Here is a 9,746-nt window from a genome sequence, read left to right on the forward strand (position 1 = left end):
TAGGTACAGCAACAAATTGGTTGCTGTGTAAATAGACGTCCAGATGGTCTAAGGCATATGAACTGTTTTGTGTTATGTGCTGTTTGTGGCTGGTAATTATTGAGTTGTTGTTATCGGATTTGCAGGCTAGGAGTAGCGTTATGCTGCTGGTAACAGCATCCACGTTAAACCTGGGATGATCTCTGCAGATCTTGCCTCCCTTACAGCACAGGGCTCGTCATTGTCACCGCGCAGGGCCAGGTCGGACGGTGCTCTGTGCTGAACTGGTACGAACAAAAGGATATTACAGCTGTTCTTCGTGTAGTTAACGTTTGGGGGTTTCTGCAGGCAGAGTTTGTCTCAGCTTGAAACTGAATTACCCGTAACTCCCTCTCTGGAAGCCCGTGCGGCTTTTGGGTATAACGCACTGGTATCCTGCCTAGAGCAGAGCTGGGACGTGGTAACTGTTCCACAGGTCGTCTTCTGTTACTCTGTACTTCAAAGTGTCTTTTGTTTCCTGAATTCGACATGGACCATTTCGTTTTGTCAACGTAGTGTATTAAAAAAATTAAGATAGCTTTTCCTAAAAGAAACCGACAGTCTGCATTTCAGAAGTGAAAACGAATTTTAAACTTTTATTCTTAATCAGACCTTTATGTCTCAAAACAAGCAAGACAAATCGCTGTACCGCCACGCGTGTGCTCAAAGCTGGCACAGACCACGGGCTCCTTTCTGCCGCCTCGGCTGGAGCTCTGCCCTGAGGGATCAACACGCGGAGCCGGGCTGTGCTGCTGCGTTTCTCACCGAAGCGTGGAACAGACCGGAGCGGCTGTGCATTTCTTGTTGTGTCATTGGAATGATACCAGCTGCATCTAATGAGAGGAGAAATGGTTTTACCATAAATAGGTTAATTAATGGAGGTTTTGCAGCAGCCTCTGTTAAATTGGTTTTGTTTCCATGGCAACTCTTTCTGCTTCCTGGATAACTTCATTTCAGTGAACATAAGGCTGGAGCGAGTGGAACATGGGCCTTTCTGTGCAGTAATAAGTGGGCAACTACGATAAATTTCCATATCATGAACAGATAAATATAGGCACTTAACCTTGTTGTGTAGGGAATGTAACGTTACAGGTTGCTGAGAACCAAATGTCAGCAAAACTAAATAGGTAATTGAGAGCGAGAGCCTATTGATGGTGCCAGTTGAGCCGTGCTAAGAGCACACACAAGGTCTTGGCTGTAGGAGACATAATGCATCGCTTTTTTGTTTCCTTCCTTTCTGCTGTGAAATTCTGTGGTGTTTACCGGTGTGGCTGGAGCGGGTAACCGCGGATCCAGCCTGCAGGAAACCCTCTGCCGGTGTCGGGCTCCAGCCCAGGTTGGCTGCGGTTCGGAGGCCCAGGCGCTGGTTCACCAGGACACCGTTCGCTCCAGGAACAGACCCTGTGTGGGTTTGGGTTTGGTTTTCTGGAAACACGAAAGTCATCGGTTTGAACGAAGGCTGGGTTCTGTAACGCCGTAAGGGCTGCTCAGGGCTCGTTACAAAACTGTGAAATACATTCTGATCTTTTTTGTGTGTGCCTTTCCTCTCAGAACTACAGTGTAGCACGTCTTGTAGTCATGTGTGTGGTTAGACTTGGTGTGTTAATCGTCTTTTTTTGTAAGTGGTTAAAGCTGTGGTCAGGGTTGACTCACCTTGGGTAGATTAGCTATCGCTTGTGTTAATATTTAATGATACGGTACCAGGCCGTACCCTGTTACTTTCAGAACACTCCCATATTGTTTTGAGAGATAATGCGTCTCCTGCCTTAATACCAGGCATGTGGTGTAGAGCAAGCTGAGTGCCCTCGGAGCCTCGTGTTCGTCTCTGACAAAGGTTTTGATGCATCCTACCAGTGCAGACACAAAGATTCCAAGAGCCCAATTCTGGTCGTGCTCACAGTGGTTAGAAAAAAGGTAGAGATAAATTAGATCAGAAAATAAAAAAGAAATAATTCTAGTTTTTGTACCTCATTGGGAAAAATACGCTGACCCTTTGAAGCTGGCCTGAAGCCAAGGGGCTGCAGCAGCCCTCAGAGTTCATATTCCGCTCTTCTCACGTCTTGTTTAAGCTGTCGTTTTCCTACGCTCCTGTCACCAGCGCCTGAGATCCACCGTGGCCTCAGGTGGCTGCCCCCCGCTCTGCCCCCCGCTCTGCCCCCCGCTCTGCCCCCCGCTCTGCCCCCCGCTCTGCCCCCCGCTCTGCCCCCCGCTCTGCCCCCGCTCCGTCCCCCTCCCCGCTCCGTCCCCCTCCCCGCTCCGTCCCCCTCCCCGCTCTGCCCCCGCCACCGGTCCCTGCTCTGCCCCGCCCACCGCTCCCCGCTCTGTCCCCCAACCGCTCTGCCCCCCCTGCACCGCTCCCTGCTCTGTCTCCCCGCTCTGCCCCCCCGCTCTGTCCCCCTCCCTCCTCTGTCCCCCTGCTTCCTCTGTCCCCCGCACCGCTCCCCGCTCTGTCCCCCTCCCTCCTCTGTCCCCCGCACCGCTCCCCGCTCTGTCCCCCTGCTTCCTCTGTCCCCCGCACCGCTCCCCGCTCTGTCCCCCTCCCACCTCTGTGCCCCCCACCGCTCCCCGCTCTGTCCCCCTCCCTCCTCTGTCCCCCTCCCTCCTCTGTCCCCCGCACCGCTCCCCGCTCTGTCCCCCTCCCTCCTCTGTCCCCCTCCCTCCTCTGTCCCCCTCCCTCCTCTGTCCCCCGCACCGCTCCCCGCTCTGTCCCCCTCCCCGCTCCGTCCTGATCAGGCTGGAAGCTGTTTGTTCATTCGCTGGTGTTGAGTCTGCGCCTCGGGGCAGTTTTGTTCCCGTTAGTGGTCTGCCTGGTCCAAGCGGGGCCGCAGCAATGCCAGGAGCGGTGTAAGGAGCAGGAATACAGAGCTGCGAGCAGGGAACAGGACGGAACCGCCAGCAAGAACCTGCAGCCGGATCGGTTTGAGTCAACTGTTGAACTGCACCTCGAGACTGTGAAGGTCAGCGCTGTGGTGCTTGACCTCTCCTGCAGTAACATTGGTCAGGAGTCAGTAACCTAAAAGTTTATGGATGGCTGTTTCCACTGAGTTAACTTTTCCAATCGTGTTCACTTTCTGTTTAAGATAATAAGGCAATACTGCAGTTCGGTTGTAGTGAAGTAGGTTCTTTTGGATCACTGTCAGCGTGTGTGTAGCACCGTGCCAGGCTGCGCTGAACTGACCTGGCGGGATTCTCCCGGCTCCTCCGCCTGCCATCGCTCTGTGACCTCACGCTCGTGCCTCAGCTGCTGTCACACCCTTGCCTGTCTGAGTAAAAGCGGTGAGCCTTTGCAATGTAATTATCTGTAACAACGCAAAGCCACCTGACCTGCGAACGGCTGAGCTGTTCTGTGTGGGGGGGGTGCAATTGCCGTTTCTGCCGCGCCCCAGGGCGGGTGCGGCTCTGACCGCGTAGCTCTTCGTCTCTCCCGAGCTCGAGCGGCGGGCAGAGCTGGGCGCTGCGGGCACACAGCGGCACCAGGGCTTTGTCGCAGCTCCCGGTCGGGACAGCAGGCTTTCCTTAGCCTGTCTGCCTTTACACACAACTCACTGCTGAACTTGGCCTTTTTTCCTTGGTATTTTAACAAATCATTCAATTTCATAGAGTGTCGTTTATCGAAGTATCACAAAGTAGAGTAAACACTGAATCTCCCCACCGATTTGTGATACAGGCTGCGTTCCTTCATTATAACTGGGTACAATTTAAGGCTAGTGCTGTCAAACTTGGATTTCTAAATTAGTCACCTATAATTTCTATTTAGGCCACAGAGTAAGTGACCTAAATGTCAAGGTGCTGAATATCCTAATATGCTAATTGAAATCTTTGGGGTTCGGGATGTGAACTGCAACCAACTTTCAGTGTGAACAGCAGTTACGTGTTTTTCAAGGTACACTTGTAGCCCTCCAGCAGAAATCTTTCTCTGGTCTCCACTAGCTCTGCAGTGAGTGATTTCAGTGATTTCTCGGTCCTTGGCACTGAGGGGTGCTGTGCCCGCTCAGCCCGCTGCACTGCGGGAGCACAGAACCCACCGAGGGGTGCTGTGCCCGCTCAGCCCACTGCACTGCGGGAGCACAGAACCCACCGAGGGGTGCTGTGCCCGCTCAGCCCACTGCACTGTGGGAGCACAGAACCCACCGAGGGGTGCTGTGCCCGCTCAGCCCGCCGCAGCCACCGGGAACGCTCTGCGGGCCGTTCGCGGGTCCCAGTGGTGAGAAATGCGCTGCCGGTCTCCGTGCGCTGTACTCAGTGGGGTTCTCCCCGTTCTGCTTGAAAACCAGAGATCTCTCTAATGCCGCCGATGGATGCGAGAAACAGCACTGCCTAGGGGTGGTACGGTTTGGTGACATCTGCAAGGATGTGGAGACGACCGTTTCCAGAACTGTTGCTAGTCTTTAAAAAGTAACAAATATGGAAGATTTAAGGCAAAGACTTCTTAAAAAGCGATCTCTGTTTTCTCGACTTTCCTGATGATTATCCCTGACAACATGCACTTCTGTCACATGTACAGCAATAGTTATAATGTAGTAACAATAATGGGGAAAAAAGACAATAGTATGTTTAGTTTTACATAATGTTCTAGAGCACATGACACAAAGGGTTTGCTCCCAGGTTATTTTTCTGTTGGAGTGCTTCTACTCAGAAGATATAGATATGATCATATGTGTAAGTATACCTCATAAGTATTATGCATAGAAAAGCTGCAAAATGTGTGGAAAAGGGAAGGTTTGTATTCTTGCCATAGACGATGTTAACACTTGCATTGTCTCAGCAGGTGGGTCAGCGTATTCTGCACCCACCTGTTAGACACAGATTCCATATGGAATCCTGTGATTCCATAACACTTCTTACTGCTAAGACTGAGCATTCCTCCTAATCCAGGGCATATGGGAAAAGTTATTACTCATTAACTCAGTGACACACCCGTTGCCTATTGAGAAATATTTTTAGAAAGAAGCAGAAGTCCACAGCATGGCTCAGACTGTGCTGAAACACCCAGCTGTGTGTACACCCACGCCTGTAGGCTTTACTCAATAAAACTTTATAATTACATCGATGGGAGTTATGTCCAAGTTGAGCAACAGAGGACAGACTCTTAGGACTAAGGAGTTACCTGTTGAGCTACTGAATTTCCTGTATTCGAAGCAGGAGAATCAATGTGCTGAGTAATGCTGAAACCAAAGCATCCAGGTACATAGCAGCTTTGGAAGCAGACACGAACTTTACAGGATTTTGTAGACTTGGCAAGATAATTTGGGCCAGTTGAGCGTTAAAGCAGGTGTTTGCTTTAATGCTCAGCATGTGTGTGTGATCGGTAACACCGAACACGTTTGTAGGTGTGCTCTGTGGAGCCAGAGCATGGCTTGCCGCGATAGCGTGCGCTGGAAATGGAAGAAGTGCTTGATGTGCCTGCCAAGGTCTGCGTCCAGCCCTGCCCGGCTCAGGACGGGCACTGTGCCGGGGCGCCTGCACCGCAGCCCTGGCTGCGGGCACCGGGGATCTCACGGGACAGGGCTGGCCATGGGCACCGGGGATCCCACGGGACGGGGCTGGCCATGGGCACCGGGGATCCCGCGGGACGGGGCTGGCCGCAGTGCCTGGCTATGGGCACCGGGGATGCCGCGGGACGGGGCTGGCCGCAGCCCTGGTCCTGGGCACCGGGGATGCCACGGGATGGGGCTGGCCGCAGTGCCTGGCTGTGGGCATCGGGGATGCCGCGGGACGGGGCTGGCCGCAGCCCTGGTCCTGGGCACTGGGGATCCTGCGGGACGGGGCTGGCCACAGCGATCCCATAGGACCGGGCTGGCCGCAGAGCCTGGCCATGGGTACCGGGGATCCCCTGGGATCCCCTGGGATGGGGCTGGCCGCAGCGATCCCCTGGGATGGGGCTGGTCACAGCGATCCCCTGGGATGGGGCTGGTCACAGCGATCACTGGGATGGGGCTGGTCACAGCGATCACTGGGATGGGGCTGGTCACAGCGATCCCTGGGATGGGGCTGGCCACAGCGATCACTGGGATGGGGCTGGCCACAGCGATCACTGGGATGGGGCTGGTCACAGCGATCCCTGGGATGGGGCTGGTCACAGCGATCCCTGGGATGGGGCTGGTCACAGCGATCACTGGGATGGGGCTGGTCACAGCGATCCCTGGGATGGGGCTGGTCACAGCGATCACTGGGATGGGGTTGGTCACAGCGATCCCTGGGATGGGGCTGGTCACAGCGATCACTGGGATGGGGCTGGTCACAGCGATCACTGGGATGGGGTTGGTCACAGCGATCCCTGGGATGGGGCTGGCCACAGCGCTGGCTGCGGAGCTCGCTGCTGGACTCCGTCCTTGGCCAGGGGCAGGAGGGGCCGTACCTTGATCCTGTCAAACGGAAGAGGGAATTTTGGAGGTTGTGGCAAATGAGTGTGCAGAGGCATATTTAAAAAGTGGAACAAACATCGCTGCTCTTGAAGCACAGCGTGACGACGATGGGCTGCCCAGTTCTTAACGGCAGGTCATTAAGATGCTTCCCCAACATGAGGAAGGTCACAGGACTGAGGACGTTTTAAACCCGGTCCTTCACCCCGTTATTGGTGGGCCGCTCCCGTCTCGGTGCAGCCCGTGTCCCAGCAGGGCGGCGTGGGGAGCCGCTCCGGCCCGCAGCGCCCCGGTAGCAGTGGTCTGACAAAGCAGAAATTTGGGTACCTGCGTATTTGGCAGCATTTAGAGGGCATCTGACTTGTACTGATGGCCTCTTAGGAGCAAGCAGATTTGCCATCTAGGCGTTTATTCTTTGACAGGTGGTTTACAGGTCCTGTGCTGAAGGCAAAAGAGCTTTTCGTAATGTGCTTGTCTCGCACCCTTTTGACCGGCACATTTGGGTGCAGACACATTCTGAACTGTTTCAGCTCTTTGGAATACCAGGCAAAAACCAAAGCCGCAATCTGACCCTGAACGCATCAGTGACAAGTGACCTTGCGGTGCGTGGCGAGGGAGGCGTGCCTGTCACTGACGTGCAGCTGGAGTCTGGGTGAAGGCTCGGGGCTTTCCCCTCCCCAGCCGTAGTGATATCATCAGCACTGCTGACGCTGATGGGACAGGGACTGGGTTACTGCTGCACGGCTCTGTGCTGGCTGCTGGTGCTTGTGTCCTGCTCTGAAAGACCGAGCTGGGGAGGTGGGGAAAGCCCTGACCTTTCCTGAGTTTCCCCTGAAACTCCCTTGCTGTGCGGAGTTTGTGTGTTTGTTATGAACAAATAGTTCACTCTTTGCTGGTTTTCACACAAATTTCTAATAATGCTCTTTTCGTGGTGGTTTAAAGGAAGGGCAAAAAGCTTTTTTTTCCATCCCTGTACCGAGTGTTTGGGAAATCCCTCCAAGTGGAGAAGGAACCGTGGCCTCGACCCTTAGCACTGGGGAGAATCTAATGTCAAAGGTATGGTGCGTATATCCAGTAAGAGATCTGAGAGGCCTGTGTTTGTCTGTCGAGTCTGGCCAACTCGAAGTGTGATTCAGGCACAGAACAACGGATCTGTGCGAGTCCTCAGCCGTTTGTCGTTCGGGGCAGTCTCCGCTGGATTCAGCCGAAGTCACGGCCTCGCGCCAGGGGCTGCGCGGCGCGGGCTCCGCTGCTGCTGCCTGGAGCGGGATCTTCACTGGAGAGAGGGCCTTGGTGCAAAAGTGTTCTCGTTTTTATGTTGGAAATATTCTGGTTTTAATTTTTCATTCCCTGGGGATTATTGAGTTTGAAGTATGCCTCTGTTAAATCACCTGGCTCTAAATGGTTTGTTTTTATAACGATAGGCCGTGCATACCCCTGTGCCACTTAAAAAACAAAAGGCAGTAGAAAAAGAGCAAATAAGCATTGATAAATTGCAGTAAAGACAAACGATTAGTCTGAAGATGTTAAATAAAGTATAGAAATTACAGAGGTGCGCTGGTGTCAACCTAATTTTAAACAAAATGCTTTAAGATGTTACATTTCAAAAATGTCCATAATGACGGTATGGTATTATTTTCTTGCCTAAGAATAGCGCTAAAAACTTCACTTGGATAGCCAGGGAACAGAAAAAATGAGGAAAAAATTGTCTCAAGCTTCGAATCTCAGCGCGACGAGAGGATTGTGGAGCCGCTCTGGCGCAGCCGCGCTGCCAGGTCCTGGTGTCGGGGGTGTCTGTGGCTCCCGACAGCCGTTTCTGCGGTGCTGGTGCACGTCCCACGGCACAGGAGCGGTGTCGCGGCGTCCCCGCCGGGGCGAGGGGCCGGGAGGGACCACCTGCCTTCCCCAGCAGGGCTGCAGCTCCCGGCGGCTCCGCCGCCCTCAGCAGCCAGTGCCCAGGCCCGGGTTTCTGTGCCAGCGCGGAGCCGCGGGCGGAGCAGCCGGCGCGGTGGGCGCTGCGGTGGAGCTCTCGCATCCCCCATGGCCCCTGCCCCGGCAGCGCTGCTCTTGCGTTTGACGGCTTTGTTCCCTTAGTGTGGCTGGAAGGCAGAAACGTAACGTCAGGGGCTGGCTGGGTCTGCAGTCTGGCCGAGTTCAGTAAGGTCTGTGACGAACAAGACCTTGCAGCGACAGCCGTGGAGATCTGAGCGGTGCCAGCCCCGTGAAGGAGAGGACAGGCCCGTGAGCACAGCGATTGCTCATGCACAGGTAGAAATTCCCATGTGTTTAACTACCAGGCTGTGTTAGCCTGGTTTTGTGTACTTTAGATAAGTGTGTTTACTTTGGTTTATTGGCAGGATTGTGTTTGAACTTAACTAAATATTAGTTATAAAGTTAAAATGCCTTATTGATATAGGCATTACATGGCTATAAGAGGACTTTGGCTCCATCCAGTACTTTGTCTTTCATATGATAACATCTGTCATTTCAAAGTGTCCATCCGAAACTTGGTGTCACGTTTGTTCCAGATTATGGCTTATACTAACGGTTTGGAGTTATTCTCCTTACATTTTCTCCAGTTCTGTACTAGTTTGAGGAGTCTACGCTAACGCAGCCCTTTGCTTTAATAAAGCAAGGATGGGTTAGCGTTGTATTTGTGTCGGACAGAGTGAGTTACATCTTGTAGATATACCGTGGTGTATTTTTAACCGAATCAGAGTGTGTGTGTGTGTTGGACTCGATCATTTTCTGCGTGTCCGGGCAGTGATAAACCCGGAGGTCGCGCTGGCAGAGCAGACGGCTGCCGGCGCTGGATCCCGAGGTTTGCGGTGCGTGTGCCGAACTTCTGTGCGTAACCCATAGGGGTAACTTTTCTTTTTGCTCTTGTAAATGTAACTTACAATGTTGAGGAGGTTCTTTGAGTTCTTTGCAAGATGTGCTTGTACATTCTAGATCTTCACTTTATTTTGAGAGAAAAGCAGAAGTGCTTTATGTTTCTTGGATTACTGCTCTATAATCTTTGCACCACTTAGGCGCCCCCACGGGAACGGGGTCTGCGGGGTTCATTGTCGATCGCAGTGGGGACGTTCCTGTCCTGAGGTTCGGCTGTGCCATCGCGCGGAGGTTCGGCTGTGCCATCACGCGGAGGTTCGGCTGTGCCATCGCGCGGAGGTTCGGCTGTGCCAACAGGCGGAGGTTCGGCTGTGCCATCGCGCGGAGGTTCGGCTGTGCCATCGCGCGGAGGTTCGGCTGTGCCAACAGGCGGAGGTTCGGCTGTGCCATCGCGCGGAGGTTCGGCTGTGCCATCGCGCGGAGGTTCGGCTGTGCCATCGCGCGGAGGTTCGGCTGTGCCATCGCGCGGAGGTT

At 53.7% G+C, this 9,746-nt stretch overlaps 1 long non-coding RNA gene across 1 annotated transcript; it reads right to left on the reverse strand.

Annotated features, from left to right (window-relative positions):
- Window positions 1–585: 585 nt before the first annotated feature.
- LOC139828608 (uncharacterized) lies at window positions 586–2,152 on the reverse strand. Its single transcript, XR_011740413.1, has 2 exons — window positions 1,282–2,152; window positions 586–851 (listed from the first exon to the last, which is right to left on the reverse strand). It is a non-coding gene; the product is annotated as an uncharacterized lncRNA (long non-coding RNA).
- Window positions 2,153–9,746: the final 7,594 nt, after the last annotated feature.

This window comes from Patagioenas fasciata, chromosome 9 (assembly GCF_037038585.1).
Source record: "Patagioenas fasciata isolate bPatFas1 chromosome 9, bPatFas1.hap1, whole genome shotgun sequence".
Lineage (NCBI taxonomy): Eukaryota > Metazoa > Chordata > Aves > Columbiformes > Columbidae > Patagioenas > Patagioenas fasciata.